The 22,021-nt window shown below is 46.4% G+C and overlaps 1 pseudogene; it reads right to left on the bottom strand.

Moving 5' to 3' along the window:
* Positions 1-466: 466 nt before the first annotated feature.
* Positions 467-1,348, bottom strand: LOC129039637 (uncharacterized; annotated as a pseudogene).
* Between the last annotated feature and the right edge of the window lie 20,673 nt (positions 1,349-22,021).

Raw genomic sequence — 22,021 nt, 5'->3', positions numbered from 1 at the left:
GATTTAAGGACCACCTGGTTTGGGATTACCTTTCAAGCTTCTTTACTACTTTAAAATAACCCCAAAGGCCTAAGCTGTGGTAAACCGGAGCTGAGGACAAAAATTACAGAGCCATCGCACTCCTTCACAGGAACCATGGAGGCACTTGGCGCACGGCCCTGCACCTGTGCCCGGAGGAACCGTGGAGGCGCTCGGCCCCCACACCTGTGCCCGGAGGAACCCTGGAGGCGCAGGCACGCGCACGGCCCCGCACCTGTGCCCAGAGACCGGGAAGGGAGGGCCTCCAGCCATGCAGGCTGCACGGGTCGTCGTGCTAGACTTCAACTTTTGTCCTGGCTGAGGTCAGGGAAGTCGCTGTGATGTTCCCTTTAGAAAACTTAGCCGAGGGCTGCGCACGCTCACAGATGGCGAAGCAGTGAGAATAACAGGACTCACAGTTTTTTCTGATAACAAAGGAATGACAGAGCTAATCGCTGCGATTCCTAAGAAGTGAGGAATTAATTATGACATACGAATCTTCGCCTGCCATTACTTCAAGAACAGAATTAAAGTAGGCTTCCTCTCCTGCACAGTAGTGGGATTCTTCGGTCTGTCTCCCTGGCACCGGGGCGTGATGCTGGACAAGGTCGAGGGGTTGCGGCTGCTGAGGCTGCTCCGGGAGCTCCTGAGGTCCTGTGCTGGGCCCTCCCAAGTGCCCCTGCTCACGGCAGACAGAGGGAACTTCCTGCCCCAAGAGAGGGGCGTCAGGCTGAACCGTGGCCCCTGCTCCTGCAGCTCCTAGGCCCGCGCCAGTGGGCCGCCCCCACCTGTGTTTGCCTGTGGTCTGGGGGAAGCTGGCCACATTTCCTTCCCTCCCCTGTCACGGGTCACCAAGGGCCACGGGATAGAGTTGGTGGTTTGGCTGCGGTTGGTGAGCTGGGTCCGTGTGCCCGGGCTCCCTCGCTGCGTCTCTCTCTTCCGCGAGAACACAACGCATCTCCTTGGCCTCACACACCCAAACTTGGCCCCTACCACAGCTGAGTCGCAGCAGAAAAAGCCATGTTGAAATAAAACCCTGGAGAGGAAGACTGCGAAGGCCAGGTGGGCTGCTGAAGCTGAGGTTTCCTGCGCCCCAGTAGATTCTGTCCACTGCGTGGAGCTTGATGGCTGAGTCCAGACCAGCGGAGAGGAGGAGGGACCGAAATGTGGAGCCCGAGGTGGCTGCAGCAGGCGGGGGGGCGCCCGGGGACTCGGTCTGGGCAGCACAGCCCCTTTCCCGGGCCCTGGGGGCGGACCCTCTGCACACCCAGTCACAGGCCCCAGCCCCACGGTGGCTGAGGACCAGGCAGGCCCCAAGCTCTTCCTCCATGGATTTAGTAATTCGTTTTCAGGGCAAACTGGAAACAGGACATGAGCCAGGCAAGGCCGCGCTCCTCTCCACTGGCCTCCCCGCGCTGTGGAACTCGCTAGCTCTTACATAGAAAAATGAGTTTCCTGGTGAAAAGCTGAAAGCACAACGGATCTGGGCGTGGGTTTTGCCACTTTCTCCCGAAGGAAGCCACGGACGTCTTGGCCGCTTTGAAACCTGTAAATAAAATTTGTTTTCTGGCGCAGGCGCCCTCTGCAAGAGTCTTACTTCCCTTCAGCCCCCCGAGGGGGCTCCGGCGTCCTGGGCGCTGACGATGGGGGAGCCCTGAGGGGCGTCTCGCCGGGAGGAGGCCGTGGGCCCAGCGCGAAGCGGACCCGACATTCCCCATAAGCCCAGGAGCCGTCGCCACATCACTGGGTGGAAAACGCCCCGCCGCCGGCGCAGGCCCGGACCCCGCGGAACGCGAGAGCCACGAACCTGGGCCAGGAGCCGCCGAGACCAGCCGCGGCCGCCCCAGCGCTCCTCCCGCCCAGGCGCGATGCGGCGAGAATGGCCCCGGGCGGGAACGTCGCCTGTCGGGGCGGCCGTGGGAGGCACTGGGGTCCCTGCTCTGCGGCCGCCCCGGTGAGGAGGCGCCCCGGCCACCCCGAAACCCGGGAGAGGCGATGCTGGCGGTGACGCCGTCACCCACCCCGAGGACCCGTCCCTCCTCCTGGGGTCGCGCCGGCGCCGGGAAGCTCCCCCGACCCCCGCTCTGTCCCGCTCAGGCTCAGGAGGGCGCCCTCGGGTGTCTGGGAGCCGCATCCTCACCTCCAGGGCGATGGCAGGACAGGCCCACGGTCCTCGTTCGCCCCGGGGGTGCCTGGAGGGGAAGGCGCCCGAGATGCTGAGACCCCCAAGAGCACAGGCAGAACTCAGAGGAGGCTTCTGAGGGAAAATCTCAAATTCACCTCCTTGAAGAACCGACTGTCCAGTATGGGCCCTTAGCCACATGTGGCTACTTGAATTAATTTAAAGTGAACAGAATTAAAACTCCGCTCCTCAGTGGCAGTGGTTGTGTCCCAGCACTCATATGGCTGTGGCAACCTGCAGTGCTAAGAATCGTCTCCACACCCTGGAAAGTTCCATGGGACAGGGCAGGTGTAGGAGTCGCTGGGTGGTAATCACAGACACATGTGAGAGGCACATGCACACACACACACACATACATACACGTAAACACACGCACACATGCGCAGACACTTCCCCCTGGCAGTCATCATGGAGAAGGGGCTGGCTCCCTGTGGCGCTAAGCCTAGAACTCAGTGTCTCCTGGAGGTAGGGCTTCAGCTCTAGAGAGGAGCCCTGTATGTCTGCAGTGGAGGCCAGAGGAGTTGGCAGCCGCAGTACAGCATTCCAAAGATGGAGGGTTTGGGAGGGCCTGCTTCACTTGCATGGGGCTCACCAGGGTCCACGGCTGGGGGTATTGGGAGCACTGAGGCAGAGAGAGTCAGGGCCCAGCACCATGGAGCCCACATCCTCCAGGGGGACCCAGGATGGGGACTGAAATGACCAATCCCCATGAGGGGCCTCAGGGACTCATCTGCACCTTCCTTAGCCCCTGGACAGAGCTGCCGAGAAATGCATCAGTCAGAGCCACGCAGGCCTCGTGAGCCGAGTGCTGGTGGAGAGGGGTGGCCTTCAGGAGGAAGACTGGAGGAGAGGGAGTTTTCTAAAAGGAATGCGGTGTCATTGCCACAGAGAGCCCTGATGGATGTCACGCTGCCTCCCCACGGTGTCTGCTGCCTGGCCGGACAAGCCCAGTGCTCCAGCTTGGAGGCTCCTCCCAGCTTAGCAGTGGGGATTCTAGCCAGGAGAAGGTGCCTATATTTAAAACTAAAGTGAATAATGGAGACATTTTCTATTCAGGCTTAAAAAAATAAATTTACAAAAGGCGTGGAGTTAGGCCCTGGTCCTTCTCTGAAGGGAGGTCGTCTGCCAAGGCCCTTACCCAGTCACCCTGGTGACTCAGGGATCCAGCTTGGCTTCCCTGAAGGAAGGGCCCAGCGACCAGCATGGCACCGAGGGTGGGGAACAGCACAGGGCTCCTCACGTGCTCAGGCAGGCACCACTCTCACCGGCACTGTGGGGTTGCTAAGCCTCACAGAGAAAAGTACCATGGTTCTTTTTTAACTTCGCAGGAGTTCAATGTAACCGCATTTCTTGCCATGGTTAATTATTTCTCCATGTTTCCTAATTACCAACGGACTCTGTTTGCCATCAACTCCTAAATTAATTCTGATTATTTGGATGAGTGATAACAGGATTTCTGTTGCTCCTAATACTAAAACCAATCATTTGAAATTCAAAAGCACAGACATTTTTTCAAGAGCCTTTTCAGAACCTTATTTGGAGTGGGCACTCAATAAATGTTGGCCAAATTGATTTAAACCCTAGACTGAACTCTGTTAATAGCATTTTAGGACATTCATCTCACCACTGAGCAGATGCTCCTGCCAGCCCCTGGGAGGCCCTGAGGGCTCTGACTGGCCTGGGGCCTCCTGCTGCTTGGGCTCCCATGTGGCCTCAGGCCCTTGCGTCTGACCTTACCCCTGGCCGGTGGAAGCAGAGCTTCTTCTCTGGAGTAATTGAGTCCAGGCTCTGCTGATGAGCTGAGAGCTGAGAATGTCTCAAGGTTGGTGTCCAGAGGCTGCATCTTGGCTTTTCCCTCAAGGTCAGAGGTGGGGAAATGATTGGGCACCAAGATTGGTATCTGAGCACCCGCTCTTCTCCGTGGGGCAGCAGGTGGACCTCCACAGTGCCCTCCAGTCGTGAAATGCCCTGGACCTCTGAGGCGGGCCTGGCCCCTGGGACTTGGCCAATCCAGATGCAGGGCCTGTGGGTCCTAACAGAGCCACCCGAGGCCCTGTTGCCGGCATCCACTGCAGGAGGCAAAACCCCAACATCGCCACCTTCCACAGCACACACAGCCCACTTGCTTAGCTCCCTGTTGCATTAAAAGATTTTCACAGAAATGACTTCCTCCAAGCTCAGATGCCGCTCTTTCCCCCTTTCCTGGAGGCTTTGTTGTTCTGTGCTCTTGAAACAGCTGCAGATCCTAGTGGCTTCGAGACACAGAGGTGGCCCAGCAGGTTTATCATTCACTGCTAGCTCGTTAGATATTGTCAAAAAGCATGATCTGGCCCAGCATGAATGTTTAACGGTGCCAGGGGGAGAGGAGGGAGGAGGGGAAGCCGAGGGCAGGGCTGGAAAATCAGGGGGAGAGGAGGAAGGAGGGGAAGCTGAGGGCAGGACTCCAAAACCCAGAAGAACTGGGGTGGTGGGAGGGGGATCAGCCCGCAGGCAGGAGGTGTGCGTCACAGACATACAGGGGCTGCACAGCACTGTCCCAACCACAGGTGGTGTTCTGGAGGAAAATGCTACTTCTGCATCTGACTGCCAAAGTGCCCTTGTTGCTATTGATCCGCTTACTGAGTGGAGTTCGTAAACACCAAGTACCAGGTGCTTCTTTCAGCAGGAAACAGGCCATCTGCTAGTGACTCAGAGGACGGAGGAGAATGTTCTTGAATGTCTTCCATGCTCAGGTACCATGCAGGTACAGGGCAGAAGCTCTGCTGGTGTGTTCATGCTTTGACTTACTTGTCTGAACCATCCTCGGGGAAGAGTTTTTCTTCGAACTTGCAGAGGAGGGGACTCAGCACAGCTAAGTCTCAGTGGCTCCCAAAGCCACTGATTAATGATCAACAAATCTGAGGTTTGGCCCAAGTATTTAAAATAACACTAATTTATTGCAGTGAAATTCACAACTGTAACGTGGAGCATGTGGAAGTGAACGTTTCAGTGTATCCCACCTCCATCTAGTCCAGAATGCTTCCCCGACTCCAGAGGAGGCTCTCAACTCCCTGCACAGTTTCTCCTCACTCCCTGATCCTCCAGGCTGGCAGGCAGCAACCTACTTTGTCTCCATAGATTTGCCTGTCCTGGGCATTTTGTATGAATGGAACCACACAGCACGTGGTCCTGTGTATCTGGCTTCTTCCACAAGCCTAATGTCTTCAAGGTTCATGCACGTCATCGCATTCTTACAAGCACTTCACTGTTGTTTAGGGCCGAGTAATATTCCATCACATGGATGGACTACATTTTGCTCGTCCATCTGTTGATGGACATTTGGGCAGTTCCCACCTTCTGGCCACTGTAACGAATGATATTATGAACATGTATGAACAAGTATTTGCTGGAGTCTGTGTCTTCAGTTGTAGGAGTGGAGCTGCTGGATCATATGCTAAGTCCATTTGCTGTAATGAACTCTTGGGGAGCCCCTCTATCGTTTCCACAATGGTTCTCACCAGCAATGCGCAAGGGTCCCAAATTTCTCCGGATCCTTTTGCCATAACGTCTTATTTTTTTTCATTGTCTTTCTTCCTGTCTTTCTGCCATGCTAGTGGTTGTGAGTGACCCAGGTTTTTTTTTCTTTATGTCAGTTGGCCTGATCCTATGACTCAGAATTTCTGTTGACTTTGGTTCCTGCTTAAAAGTGAAAGGGGCTATCATCGACTTCAATTTCTCTAGCGAGAGTTAGAATAAAGATTACTGCTTTTATATTTCAAGTGCAAAGAACCAGTTATCTGTGACATTTTTTTCTTTCTGGAAAACTATCTCAACGAATAATCTCAAGCCTCTCACTGCCCCCAAGTTCCACCAAAAACAAAACCACTTTCAACCACTGAGGAGCCATCCTGAGCCGGGCGTTGCATCTGTGGCGGCCTCCCTGAGAAGGGCGCAGCGGCAACCGGGAGGGTGCAGGAGCGGGCTGGCGGAATAACCTTGGGGGAGGGCCGGAGGATGCAGGGAGGACCATACTGGCAGAATGATCTAGGGGGAGGGCCGGAGGGTGCAGGGAGTACCGGAGGGTGCAGGGAAGACTGTGCTGGCGGAATGATCTCGGGGGAGGGCCGGGAGGGTGCGGGAACGTGCTGGAACGTGCTGGCAGAATGATCTAGGGGGAGGGCCGGAGGGTGCAGGGAGTACCGGAGGGTGCAGGGAGGACCGTACTGGCAGAATGATCTAGGGGGAGGGCCGGAGGGTGCAGGGAGTACCAGAGGGTGCAGGGAGGACCGTGCTGGCAGAATGATCTCGGGGGAGGTGCAGAGGCGCCGCGGGGATGTGCCGGCTCAGCCAGCCAAGGGCAAGGAGGCTCAGGTGGGTGAAAAGGAGGGAAGGAGGCCTCAGGCAGGGAGGCCCGTGTCCAGGTGCTGCGCCAGGACCCACCGCAGGCCCAGGCTGCAGAGGCAATGGGACCCCGAGGGCCACGGTGAGAGGAGTGGGCACTCAGACCCCACCACAAGGGACACGGGGCCCAGGAGGGCCGTGTCTCATTCCCCAGCCACTGACCACAGTGCCTGGGTGCAGCCTCCAGCCCAGGCTGCCCTTCGCTTGCTCCCAAAGGTGCCACCTGCCCAGGCCTGCTTCTCCCGTGAGACATCAGGACCCACGACGGCTCAGCGACTACTCTGAGAAGCAGCAGAGCCCAGAGGAGAACCAGCAGCCACAAACCCAGGTCCCATGGCCCTCAGATGCAGGCCCCAGTCCCCCACCAGAACCCTCTCAGATGCAGGGCCCCAGCCCCCCACCACAACTCTCTCAGATGCAGGACCCAGCCCCCCACCACACCCCCTCAGATGCAGGCCCCAGCCCCCCACCACAACCCTCTCAGATGCAGGACCCCAGCCCCCCACCACAACTCTCTCAGATGCAGGCCCCAGCCCCCCACCACAACCCTCTCAGATGCAGGACCCAGCCCCCCACCACAACCCTCTCAGATGCAGGACCCAGCCCCCCACCACACCCCCTCAGATGCAGGCCCCAGCCCCCCACCACAACCCTCTCAGATGCAGGACCCCAGCCCCCCACCACAACTCTCTCAGATGCAGGCCCCAGCCCCCCACCACACCCCCTCAGATGCAGGGCCCAGCCCCCCACCACACCCCCTCAGATGCAGGCCCCAGTCCCCCACCACAACCCTCTCAGATGCAGGACCCAGCCCCCCACCACACCCCCTCAGATGCAGGCCCCAGCCCCCCACCACAACCCTCTCAGATGCAGGACCCCAGCCCCCCACCACACTCCCATCAGATGCAGGGCCCAGCCCCCCACCACACCTCCCTCAGATGCAGGGCCCAGACCCCCACCACACTCCCTCAGATGCAGGGCTGCAGCCCCCCACCACAATCCTCTCAGATGCAGGACCCAGCCCCTACCACACCGCCCTCAGATGCAGGCCCCAGCCCCCCACCACAACCCTCTCAGATGCAGGACCCCAGCCCCCCACCTCAACCCTCTCAGATGCAGGACCCCAGCCCCCCACCACACCCCCTCAGATGCAAGGCTGCAGCCCCCCACCACACCCCCTCAGATGCAAGGTCCCATAACTCCCCAGACATGGGCCTCAGCCCCCCATTCCCCCCTCAGACATGGGGGCCCCAGCCCTAGAAGGTGCCTGTTCAAAGGGAGCTCGGGGGTCCCGGTGGGCACCTGGGTGGGCTCCTGGACGCTGCCTCTGGGCACCACAGGGAAGGTATTGAGGATGGACAATGCATGGGGCCAGTGGTTCAAGAGGAAGGACTCGTCCACTGGGGCTCAGGCGGGGTGCCAGGCTCAAGCGCAGGAGGCCTCTGACCCCAAGGAGGCAGCACCGGCACTTTTGGAAATGGAGCAACATTTGGAATGCTTTAGGACTTTCTGTGCAGTAGAATTTTAGAGAAACTTTGAGTAGAATGAAAAAGAAGAGAGTGTTGTGAGGCGCTGCCTTGTAACTTCCCGGCCGTCTGCCTGTTGAGTCTGTGTTCTTGTGTTCAGGATGAGATTTTCTCAAAGGCGGCACATGCGGCTGTAGCTACTTAGCGTCCTGATTTCAGACGAAGAAAATGCAGGGACTGACTGAAAACACAAAACGGATACCACATTTGAATTCGGTGGCATGGCCTGCAAAAGTGGACCCCAGCGTCCCCTCCTGCCAGAAGCAACTGAACACAGGTGAAGTGGGCGTGGCTCAGCAAGGCCTGGCTCGTAGGGTTGGCCGAGGCTGGAGGTGAGCAGCCCTGTTGGTTGCTGGCTGGGTATGGGTGCCTTGAGGAGGTTGCCATTAGCTCTGGGTGATGCTGCTGGGGCTTCAGAGACCCTGGTCCGCTGCTGAATGAGGTCCGGACTCTCAGGACAGCCAAATTTGTTTCCATCCTGCATCAACACGTGCCACCCAAAACTCTGCTCTTGTGTCCTCAGCCCCAGCCCACCCAATCCTGAGGGCTGACGTGGCCCTTCCCTCCACGCCCCCGCAGCTGAAAGCCTCCTTGGGGCCTTGGCAGCAGCAGCCAGCTCTGAGGGAGGGAAAAGGAGGCTTGTCCAAGTGAAAGCCAAACACACAGCCACCCCCCTCATCCAAGTTCCCTGTGAATTTGCATCTTTCTGCAAAACTCTACCCAAATCGTGTATGTGGAGCAAGACTACTGCCGGCCTCTCCCTCCCTCACCCTGGAGGCTGCAGTTCACGTTAGCACAGTGAACACTCTTCCGTGATTGCACTAAAGAAACTTGCTTGTCGTTTTTAACCCAGCACTTCCCAAACTTACTCACATGGAGCTCTTTTCTTTTCTTGCAAAACGCATATTAACATTTGGTGGAACACTTGTACTCCTGAAAGCACAGCAGCAGCAATTCTCATCTATAAATGGTTTTGAATTTAACAAATGCCATTCAAGGAGGTTTTTCTTAACAGCTTTATTGAGATATACTTTAAATGCATACAATTCTGTGTTTTTAACATACTGAAAGAAATCAAGCTGTTGTTATGAGCAGTTACTTCCTGCTTCCTCTTCTCTCCTCCCCTGGCAACCCTAATCCACTTTTATTTCTACAGGTTTTCACTTTCTGTACATTTCACATAAACAGAACAATGCAACATTGGTCTTTTGTGGCTCTTTCACTTAATGTTTTCAGGTTCATGCATGTAGCATGTGTTTGTAATTCATTCTTTCTTTTCCTTTTTTAAATAATTCATAGATTCACACATCATTTCTTTGTAATGGCTGAATAATATTCCATTGTGTGTGTTTGTGTGTGCATTTGTGTTTTTGTATTTTTGTGTGTTTTATGTGTTTGTGTCTTTGTATTTTTATGTTTGTGTTTTTTTTGTGTTTTTTGTTTGTGTGTTTGTGTTTGTATGTATGTTTGTATGTTTGTGTTTTTGTATTTTTGTGTATGTTGGGTGTGTTTGTGTGTGTTTGTGTGTGTGTGTGTGTGTGTGTCCCACCTTATGTCCTTTCATCAGTTGATGGACATTTGGGTAGTTTCCATTTTGGGCTATTTTGAATAGTTCCCTATGACATTCCTTGTTTTAGTATGTGCTCTTCTTAGACATACAGCCAATAGGATGCATGTACAGAGAGAAAGATGAGAAGGGCTATTTTAGTGGAATTAGCTCATGCAATTTTGGAGGCCGAGGAGTCCCATGACAGGTCATCTGCAAGCTGGAGAACCAGGGAAGCTGGTAGAGTGGTTCAGTCCAAGTCTGAAGTCTTCAGAATCAAGAAAGCTGATGGTGTAACTCTCAACCTGACACCAAAGGCTCAAGAGCCCAGGGGGTCACTGTGTTAAGTCCCAGAGTCCAAAGGTCAGAGAACCAGGGGTTCTGACATCCAGGGCAAGAGAAGAAGGGGTCCCAGCTCCCCGAGAGAAAACAAGAATGCACTCTTCCTCTACCTTTGTTCCATCCAGGCCTTTAGCCCAGATCATTGAGGGCAGATAAATGCAGGTGGACCTTCCCCACTCAGTCCAACAACTCACACCTCAGTCTCCCCGAGAAACACCCTCACAGACATACCTTGGAAAGATCAATCATTCTAATCAAGTGCCAGTCTTTCTAGGTTTCCCTTTCGGCAGAAGAGGGATGGGCTCAGTGCCTCCTGGAGCACTGAGGATGATCAATGGCCTCCCAGCTACCTGGGCATCTCTTGATCCAGTCAGGTTGACACTTATAATCAACCATCACAAGTCCACCCCTTGTCAACTTGGCACCCACATGCATCTCCTTAAACCATATTTAATCTCTTAAAAAGATAATGACAAGGTCATAGTTCCACCTAGCATGATACAATTATCCTTCGTACAATAAAAACACACTAACTCCTTCCCCAGAGGAGGAAGTGAAGTCCTTGAGTGACATTTACTTCTCTCCTGTAACTTAAATACTATGGTGTAAAATTAACAATACTTAAATACTGATACAAACTCAATACATCTCATATGATAAAGGAGTAAGATAAAAAAGAAGAAAAATTTGCTTAATATATGTATATTTACATGCAAACATATTCATAGCAACACAGGGAGAAAACACTCATGGCAGTGGCAGCCTTTGATTCTGTAACTGGTCCCATGGGTGTAGCTGGTGCTCCTAATGACCTTCTACCACCTGCTGCATTCTGTTTGCCTGCAGCAAGACCTCAGCTGGTTGCCATGCTGTACCTGGCAGGGTGATCCAAACCTTCATACCTGAAAGGCCTGGGACATTCATAGCCTGCCTGGATTGGGTTGTGGTCATTTCCCACTGACCAGAATCACAGGCATGGTAACACCAAGAGATGCCCTAAAGGATCTCCTATTTCTCCCTTGCGAAGGAGTAGGCCAATTTCTTCTTGGTATCAGGTCACACAGCCAACACTTTGACTCCCTTCTTAGCATGACTCTGAGGCATGAGAAGCCCAAAGTGGTCAGATAGCATCTTAACTTCCAGTTCAGTTGCATTATTGTTGTATCTCCTGGCGGTAGCGTTTCTCCCTATGGAAGGAAGACCTCTAGGCCAGCAGAGCATAAAGCTGGGAATAGGAATAACTCCTCTAGCGGGTCACTAGGGGTGATGGATGGTGAGTGGTGGTCAGAAGCAGTGCTGTATGGAGTGTCATGAAAGGCCGGAGAACCTGGAGTTCTGACATCCAAGGGCAGAAGAGAGAGCAAGAATTCGCCCTTCCTGGCTCAGTGCCTACCAAATCATTGAAAATAATTCTTTGCCAACCATCTGGGTATTCCTAATCCATTAAAGTTGACACCCAAATCATCTCATTCCTGTACATGTTTTTGCATGGAAATACGTTTTCATTTCTCTTGGATGTTCACTTAGGATTGCTGGGTCAAGTGATAACTATGTGTTTAATGTCCAAAGAACTGCCAGATATTTTCCAAAGTGGCTGCACTGGTTTACATTTCCATCAGCAAGGAGGGCTCCAATTTCCCAACATCCTTGCCAAGACTTGTTATTGTCTGTCTTTTTAAATACAGCCATTCTGATGTGTGTGAGGTGGTATCTCATTGTAGCTTTGATGTACATTTCCCTAATGACTAATGATGTGGAGTATCTTTTCATGTACTTATTGTCCACTTCCATATCTTCTTTGGAGAAAATGCCACTCAAATCCTTTGCCCATTTTGTAATTGGGGATTTTGTCTTTTTTCTTACTGAATTGTAAGAGTTCTTTATATATTCTAGATACATGTCTCTCATCAGATCTATGATTTGCAAATATTTTCTCCCATTGTGTGTGTTGTCTTTTTACTTCTTTGACGTCATCTGTTGAAGCAAAAAAGTTTTTCATTTTGGTGAAATCCAATTTACCTATATTTTTTCTTTTGGTGTTTAAGAATGCATTGCCTAATCTAAGGTCTTGAATAGTAATTGCTATGTTTCCCTCAAGGGCTTTATGGTTTTAGCTGTCACATTAGAATGTTAATTAATTTTGAGTTAATGTTTGTGCATAGTGTTAGGTAAGCATCCAGCTTCACACTTTGGCATGTGGATGTCCAGTTGTCCCCAGCACCGTTTATTGAAAGACTGTTCTTTTCCCTACTGAATTATCTTGGTGTATCAAAGACCAATTGAACAAAGGATCTATTTCTGGAATCACAGTTCTATTCTATTCATCTTTGTGCCAATACAAGTACTTAGTACTGTAGCTTTGTAGTAAGTTGAAATCAGCACATGTGAGTCCTCTAATTTTGTTCTTCTTTTTCAAGAGAGTTTTTGAGGACCCTCAGTCTCTAATTCTTTGGTCACCAGATGGCCTAGGTCTTGTTATGCCTCATGACAGATTCAGAAACCTGTATTTTGTTTTCTCTTTTTTTGTTCGTATTCTGTCTCTGAAGGTGGTTCAGAGTCTATCTCTTCTTGTATATCTTGTGTTTCCCAAATCATGTTAGTGTTCATTGTTGAGGCTCTCACAGTGCAATCTTCACCCTTACCCAACAAGAGCTATAGACATCAGGTGACTCCAAAGATGGCGAGTTCACCTAGAAAATAAGGATTCAGACTCCTTTACCTACCAGGCACCCAAGGAGATACATGTCTATCCAATTATTTTATCTCTCCAATTATTTTATCTCTCCAATGTTCCTGTTTGAGGCCTGGAATGGCATCACAAACCTTAGATGATGATGACTAGCAGACAAAACTATACAGAATTAGAGTATAGTGTATTTGATCCTTTGTATCAAACATCCCAGTGTGAGATCCTCTCAACCCTGTAGTAAACTGAGGCTGTGTTTTTAGACCATGGATAAAAAGCATTAATAATACTCTTGTGAGACAAGGAAGGTGCTGTGGCTGTTTTCAACAACCAGTAGAATTGGTACCCTCTGCAACTGTTCCAGTTATCTAATGCTATGTAACAAACCATCACAAAACTTGGTGGCTTAAAACAATAACATAAATTCTGCTCACAAATCTGCAGTTTGGGCAGGGCTCACTGGGGACAGCTCATCTCTGCTCCACTTGGCCTGGTCTGGGGAAGCTCTGAAGCTGGGAGCTGAAGTCACCCACAGACTCACTCATGCCCTATGTCTAGTGGTTGATGGGGAGAAGGTTCAGTAGCTGCAGCTACCCAGGCATTTCTCTCTATACAACCTTTCCATGTGGTCTCTCAGGCAAGGAAGCCTCTGGATTTGTTGCAGGGTGACTTGGAGCTCCCAAGGGACATGTTCTGAGAGAGACTGCTGAAAAGAATTACATCTCTTTTATTTCCCAGCCACAGAAGTCACACACAATTCTACTACATTCTATGTGTTACCAACAAGTCACTAAGTCCAGCCCATATTCAGAGGGAAGGGAGTTAGATTCCATCTTTTGATGAGAGCTGTCCAGGGATGTGCGGACATGTTTTAGAACTACCCCAACTACCTGCATGACTCCAGGATACCACACTTTAGCTAAGACAGAGTGTCCTTGATGTGAATATGATAGCTTTCTTATGGTAATTTTACATTGGGACAGAATGACTAAAATAAAAAGAGGGCTGATTAGGATCAGGATTATGTAGACCAAGAAGAGACTTGGCTAATAGGGTCAGGATGATGAAAAGCGTCTGTAGGTCATTCACAGCCAGAAATGTGGAAAGATGTGGAGGGGCAGACGCTGCTGCAGTTGAGCCAGCGAGGATCCTGCAGGAAGAAGATCATCATGGATGCCCCAGTTGTCAAAATATTGAAATGTTTCCCTACCAGATGAAAAAAATATGCTTATGGGTACAAGTCACCCAATAATGCCACCTGGTGGCACCAAGGGGAGAGGTGACAAGGCCTGAGGTGGCAACACAGGAACAGGCTGGCAGCATGAGGAATGGACATCTCACCCTTCATATTCAAGTGCATGCTGGCCACGTGGCCTTGTGGCTGTTCACCAGGGAAAGAGCTGGATGCCATTCCTGATGTCAAATCAGACTTCAGACAAAACACCACTTGGCTACTGTCAATCTTGTCAAACAAAAATAAATCACACCAGCAATTTTCTGAAAATAAGATTTGGAAAATTTTAAAGTGATTTGATGAACAACTATGCCACAACTTATGTCATTTGATAAGCAGTTTTATGAAATACATATATACATATGCACGTATATATACACACATTATATAAAAGTCACCCAGAAGCTCACCTGCCAGGTCTCTTTATGGGAGTGCAGAGATCCAGCTGGATTTGTTGCAGGTTGTCCTTAAATCCCAAGGTTTACTCAGAAGAAGTTGGAAGTTCTCAAAGGAGGTGAATGGTGAAATAGTTAATGGTCAACCTGTGGCTAAGCTAAATTCCTACAAATGATTTATTGCTTCAAGCAAAATTTGCTTAATTGAGGTATAATTTATGTATAAGAGAATTCATCAATTTTCACTGTAGTGTTACAAATTGGCAAATGTAACTTTATAGTCATGAAATCACCACTACAATCAATATATGGAACATTTCCGTCATTTCCCGAATTTCCTTCTGTCCCTTTACAGTCACTGTCCCCCCAACCTCCAACCCTGGCGCTGGCAGCACTCCTCTGTCTGTCACTGTGGTTTTGCCTTTTCTAAATTTTATATAAATGGAACTGTATAGTATGTACTCATTTGCATCTGGCTTCTTTCACTTAGGATGTTTTCAAGATGTATTCATATTATTGCATCATATATGAGCAGTTCATTCCTTTTATTATTATTTCTTTGCAGAATAGAATTCATTTTTTTAATACATGCCACAATTTATTTATCTACTCACTAGTTGAGAGTCACTTAAGTTATTTCCACTTCTTGGACATTATTAGTAAAACTGCAGCTATGACCATTTGAGTACAAGATATTGTGTGAACATAAGTTTTCACTTCCCTTATGTAAGTACTTAGGAGTGAGATTGGTAGGTTGTGTGTTTTAAGTTTATTTTTAAAATTGCCAAGTGTCTTTCAAAGTGTCTGTACCATTTTGCATTTTCATCAGTAATGTATGAAAACTTCAGTTGCGCCACATTTTCAGCAACACTTCGTAGTGTCAGATTTTTTTCAAATTTGACCATTCCTACTGTAGTGATACCTCACTGCGGATTTAATTTGAATTTTCCTAATCACCAATGAAGTCAACATCTTTCTGTATGCTTATTCCCATTCTAGCTCCCTTAGTGAAGTGTCTGTTCAAGCCTTTTACTCAATTTTTTAAAAAACTAGGTTGTTTATCTAATTATTTGTGAGTAGTAAGAGTTCTTCAAGTATTATGGATATAAATCTTATGTTATAAATCTTATGTTTAAAATATGTATTTCTCAAATACTTTCTACTAGTCTATAGTCTAGTCTATGGCTTTTAAAAAACGTCATTTTCTTAACAGTGTCTTTCACAGAGTAGTAGTTTCAGTTTTTATGAAGCCTAATTTATCAAAAATTTATTCATGAATCGTGCTTTTAGTGTCATACCTAAGAAATATTTGCTTAAATCATGGTCATAAACATTTTCTTCTATTTTTTAGAAAAGTTTTATAGTTTTAGCTCTTAAAGTTTTTGACATGAGTTGACTTTTGTGCATGGTGTGAAGTAACTGTTTATTTTCTTATATATGGCTAGCCAATTATCCCAGAACTATTTTTTGGAAAATTATTCTTCCCCATTGAATTACATTGGTATCATCATCTAAAATCAATAACCATAAACCTAGTTTATTTGTGGACTTTCTATTCTGCTTGGTTGGTTTATGTATTTATTCTTACACCAATACCACACTATCTTGATTATGGTAGCTTTTTAGCAGGTTTTGAAATCAGGTGCTGTAAATCCACCTGCTTTGTTCTTTTTCAAAATTGTTTTGGCTATTCTAGGTTATGTTTACTACCATATAAATGGTAAAATCAGCTTATCAACTTCCATAAAAAAGATTTGCTGATATTTTAATAGAGATTGCATTGAATCTGTAAATCAATTGGAAGAATTTTCAACTTAGCAATAGTGAGTCACCCAATCCATGAACATGGAATGTCCCCCATTTTACTGGGATACTTAAAAACTTAGTAATATTTTGTAGCTTTTAGGGTATATGCCTTGCACTTCTTTTGTTACATTTGTTTCTTCTACATATTTTATTCTTATTGGTGCTTTTGCAAGTGTGATTTTTTTTAATTTCATTTTTGGATTTTTACTTATTAGTATATTGATCTACAGTTTTATTTTCTTGTAATGTTTTTGTCTGGCTTCAGTATTAGAGTAATGTTGGCCTCAAAGAATGAGTTAGAAAGCATTCTCTCTGCTTCTATCTTCAGAAAGAGTTTGTAGATAAGTGGTGTAATTCATTTTTTAAATGTTCAGTAGAATTTACCAGTGAAATCATCTGAGCCTGCTTTCTGTTTTGAAAGTTTTCAATTATTGATTCAATCTTTTAAATAGATATAGACCTATTCAGAATTTGTTTCTTCTTGTGTGGGTTTTGTCAACTTGTGTCTTTCAAAGAGTTGGTTCATTTTATTTAGGTTATGAAATTCATGGGCCCACAGTTGTTCATAATATTCCTTCATTATTCTTCTAATGTCCATGGGATTTCCAGTGATGTCCTCTCTTTCATTTCAAGTTAGTGATTTATATATTCTCCCTTTTTTTCTTGGTTAGCCTGGCTAGAGACTTATTGATTTTATTGAACTTTTCAAAGTACCAGCTTTTGGTTTTGTTGATTTTATTTATTGATTTCTGGTTTTCGATTTTACTGATTTCTGCTCTTATTTTTACTATTTCATTTCTTTTCCTTACTTTGGATTTAATTTGGTCTTGTTTTTTCTACTTTGCTAAGATGGAAACAGTTTATTGATTTTAGAAATTTCTTCTTTTCTAATATATGCATTCAATGCTATAAATTTCCCCCAAGCACTGCCCCCACACCCGATTTTTTTTTAGACAGAATCTCACTGTCATGCAGGCTAGAGTGCAGTGGCATGATCTCAGCTCACTGCATCCTCCACCTCCTGGGTTCAAGAGATTCTCCTGCCTCAGCCTCTCGAGTAGCCTGGTACTACAGGCAAACACCACCACATCTGGCAAATTTTGTATTTTTAGTAGAGATGGGGTTTTGCCTTGTTGGCCAGGCTGGTCTCGAACTCCTGATCTCAAGTGATCTGCCCACCTCAGCCTCCCAAAGTGCTGGGATTACAGGCATGACGCACTGCGCTTGGCCCCTAAGCACTGCTTCTGAAGCATCTCACAAATTTTGATGAGTTGTGTTTACATTTAGTTCAAAATATTTTTATTTCTCTTGACATTTTGTTTTCTACTCATGTGTTATTAAGAAATGTGCTGTCAAATCTCCAAGTAGTTAGGGATTTTCCAGCTATCTTTCTGATACAGATTTCTAGTTTAATTTGATTGTGGTCTGAAAGCAGACATTGGGTGGTTTATATACTTTCAAAATTTAAGGTATGTCTTATGGTCCAGAATGTGGTTTATCTTGGTGAATGTTTCCTGTGAGCTTCAGAAGAATGTGCATTTTGCTCTTCTTGGAAAAAAATAGTCTGTAGATGTCAAGTATATCCAGTTAATTGAGGATGCTATTGAGTTTGACTATATTTTTACAAATTTTCTGCCTTGTGGATCTGCCTATTTCTGATAGAGGGGTATTGAATTCTGCACCTATAATAGTGGACTCATCAGTTTCTCCTTGCAGTTATATAAGTTTTTGCCTCTTGTATTTTGATGCTATGTTGTTAGACATATACATATTAAGGATTATTATGCCTTCTTGGAGAACTTACCCCTTTATTATTATGTAATTCCCCTCTTTTATCCCTGATAATTTTCCTTGTTCTGGAATCTACTCTGTCTGTAATTAACATAGCTACTCCTGCTCTTTTCCTGTTAGTATAGTATATATTTCTCCATCCTTTTACTTTACGTGTGTGTGTCCATATTTAAAGTGGGACTCTTGTAGACAACATATAGTTGGGTCTTATTTTTTGGTCCACTCTGACGAACTCAGTCTTTTGATTGGTGCACTTAGACCACTGATGTTTAAAGTGATTAGTGATATACTTGGATTAATATCTATCATATTTGTTACCATTTTCTACTTTTTTTGCCATTGTTTGTTACTATTTTTGTCTTCCACATTTTTCTGCTTTTTGTACTTTGAATTGAGCATTTTATATGATTCCATTTTCCTTCTTTACTTCACCTATCAATATTTACCTTTTATAACTTTTTTTTATTTGTTGTCCTGGAGTTTGGATCATACACTTGCAACTGATCCAAGTCCACTTTCAAGTATCACTATACCACTTTGGGAGTAGTGCAAATGTCTTATAGTAACAAAACAATCCTAATTCTTCCCTCCTATTCCTTGTATCATTGTTGTCATTCATTTCAATCATACATAAGCATATATAGAGACAGATATGGGTATAGGCATACATAATTGAGTACGTTGTTACTATTATTATTTTGAACAAACTGTTGTCTGCTAGGCCAATTAAGAATAAGAAAAATGGCCAGGTGTGGTGGCTCATGTCTGTTATCCTAGTGCTTTGAGAGACCAAAGCAGGAGGATCACTTGAGGCCAGGAGTTTGAGACCAGTGTGGGCAACATAGCAAGACCCGACCTCGAAAAAAAATTAGCCAGATATGGTGGCATGCACTTGTAGTTCTAGCTACTCAGAAGGCTGAGGTGGGTGGACTGTTTGAGCCTAGGAGTTTGAGGCTGCAGTGAGCTATGATTCTGCCACTGCACTTCAGCCTGGGTGACAGAAGACCCTGTCTCTAATTGAAAAAAAAAAAAAGAATAAATACAATATTTATATGATCTTCACTTATTCATTCTCCATTGCTCTTTCTTTGTAGATCTAGTTTCTGATCTATTTTTTTTTCATCTTTCTAAAACAGTTCTTTTCATAATTCTTGCAAGGTGGGTCTACAGACCAAAAAATTCCCATTTTTTGTTTATCTGAAAAAGACTCTATTTCTCCTTCATTTTTGAAGGATAATTTTGCTGGGTACAGTATTATAGATTGGTGGGGGTCTTTTTCCTCTCAGTATTAAATATTTCATTCTACTCTCTTCTTGTTTGCATGCTGATATAGTTTGGATATTTTTTCCCCTCCCAAAAGCTCATGTAACTGAGGCCTGGTGGGAGGTGATTGGATCATGGGGGTGGATCCCTCATGAATGGTTTAGTACCGCCCCTTTGGTGCTGTCTTCACGAGAGTGAGTTCTTGTGAGATCTGGTTGTTTAAAAATGTGTGGCACCGCCTTCTCCCTTGCTCTTGCTTCCACTACGTGACACACCTGCCCCTCCTTTGCCTTCTGCCATGAGTCAAAGCTCCTTGAAGCTTCCCCAGGAGCTGAATAGATACCAGGGCCATGCTTGCACAGCCTGCAGAACTTTGAGCCAATTAAACCTCTCTTCTTTATAAATTACACAGTCTCAAGTATTTATTTATAGCAATGCAAGAAGAGCTTAACACACATGGTGTCTGATATGGTTTGGCTCTTTGTCCCCACCCAAATCTTATCTCAAATTGTAAACCCCATGTGTCAAGAGAGGGACCTGGTGGGAGGTGGTTGGTTCATGGGGCAGGTTTCACCTATGGTGTTCTTGTGATAGTGAGTTCTCACGGGATCTGATGTTTTACAAGTGTTTGACACTTCCTCCTTCACATACACTCTCTATCCTGCCACCATGGGAAGAAGATGCTTGCTTCTCCTTCTGCCATGATGTAAGTTTCCTGAGACCTCCCCAGCCATGTGGAACTGTGAGTCAATTAAACCTCTTTCCTTTATTAATTATGTAGTCTCAGCTATTTCTTTATAGCTGTGTGAAAATGGACTAATACTGTGTCTGAGAAAAAAAAGGATGTCATTTTTATCTTTGCTCCTCTATAGGTAAAGTTTTTGTTCCCTCTGGCTTATTTATCGTGGATTTCCTGCAGTTTTAATATGATATGCCTCTGTGTAGTTTTTGGCATTTATCCTGATTGGTATTCTGTAAACTTCCTGGATGTGACATTAATTTAGAAAACTTCTTACTCATCATTGCTTCAAACACTGCCTGTGTTCCTTTCTTTTCCTTCTGGTGTCCCATTATGCAGATGTTTTTCTCATTGCCCTTTTGTAGTTGTCCCCCAGTTCTTGAATAGTATCTCCTGTCTTTCATGGTCTTTTTCACTTCGCTTTTTCAGTTTTGAACTTTCTATCATCATAGTCTCAAGCTCAAGTATTCTTTCCTCAGATGTGTTCAGTCTATTGATGAGCCTGCCAAAGATCTTATTCATTTCTGCTAGTGTTGTTGATTTCTAGGACTTAAAAAAATAATCTTAGTATTCTCATCTCTCTGCTTACATTTTTCACATATTCTTTGCATGTTGTCTTTTTTCCATTAAAGCTCTTAGCATATTAATTATAGTTTAAAAAATTCCTGGTCTAACAATTCCAACACTCCTGCTACATCAACTTTGATTTTAATGCTTGCTCTTTCTCTTCAAACTGTGTTTTTGCCTTTTAGTATGCCTTGTAATTTTTTTGAACTCTGGATATGATGCACTGGGTGAAAGGAACTGCTGTAAACAGAGGCCTCTAGGGACATGGGTGAGGTGTGTGGGAGGGGAACTGTTCTACAGTCCTGTGATTAGGTCTCAGTCTTAGTGAGCCTGTGCCCCTGGTCTGTGAACTTCACAAATATTTCCTCTCTTAGGTGGGACAGGATGACTGGATTGGGCTGGAGCTGGATATTTACCTCCCCTCAGGTCGGTTTGGCTCTGATAAAACCTCTGCAGGTGGGGCTCTGGTTAGCTGGTTTCTTGTTAAGGAGAACAGAATGCTCAAGTATCTCTCAGAACGCTTCCTTTTTGCCTCCCTCTGCCAGAACCATGAGGGGACATTTCTCCAATATTTAGTGGGTGAACCTGGAGAAGCTCCAGGAGGCAACACTCACAACAGTGTGGGGCCCCTGTGAGCTGCTCCCAATGCTCAGGCTTGTCCACGCTAAGCCTCCACCGATTCCTCAATTACGGTTCAGGTCTCCCTGCCCCAGCACTGGTTCCCACAGAAGTTTTGGCTCATGCATTTCTGCTCCAGCAAGCTGTGATTCTCTGTATTTGCCTGTTTCTCCAGTTTTCAGGGAAACACTTTACACTGTGACCTCACTTCTCTGACAGATCTAAGAAGAGTTGTGGATTTTCCGTTTGTTCATCTTTTCACTTGTGGTTAGGATGGAGTGGTGACTTCCAAACTCCTCACATGCTGACTGAAAACCAAATGTCAGCTTCTTAATTATTTTTAAATTTTTGCTGATACACTATTTGCTTATTAGCTCTATTTTTGTTTTAAGTGGTGGCTCCAGGATTTACAATGTTCACCTTTTGTGTATCACAGTCCACCTTTTAATAACAACATCCAAGCTCAGGTTAGCAGAAAGAGCCTTGCAAGAGCGTCCTTCATTCTAATACCTCATGCCTTTGTGTTTTTGTTCTCATATATTTCACCTCCATAGATGCTGTAACCCCTAGAATACATTGTGATTATTATTCCTTTAAATAGCCAATTATCTTTTTAAATCTCATTTTAATTTTATTTTTATTGACACTATTACAGATAGAGTGACCAGAACCATATTAACATCAATTATCTTCTTAAAAGATTAAAAGGAAGAGAAACATTTTTCTTATTTACTACATATGTACTATGTCTGGCCTTCTTTATTTGTGTAGATTAGTTTTCATCTGACATCACACTCCTTCTGCCTGAAGAGTTCCCTTCTGCGTTCTCATATTGCAGGTCTGCTGGGTTTTCTCAGTATTTCTTTATTCCACTTCCAGTTCTGAATGGCCTTTTCCCTGGATAAAGAATTCCAGTCTAACTTCCCGC

The sequence above is a fragment of the Pongo pygmaeus genome, chromosome 5, assembly GCF_028885625.2.
Source record: "Pongo pygmaeus isolate AG05252 chromosome 5, NHGRI_mPonPyg2-v2.0_pri, whole genome shotgun sequence".
Classification (NCBI taxonomy): domain Eukaryota; kingdom Metazoa; phylum Chordata; class Mammalia; order Primates; family Hominidae; genus Pongo; species Pongo pygmaeus.
This window is presented reverse-complemented; position numbering and strand designations above follow the sequence as displayed.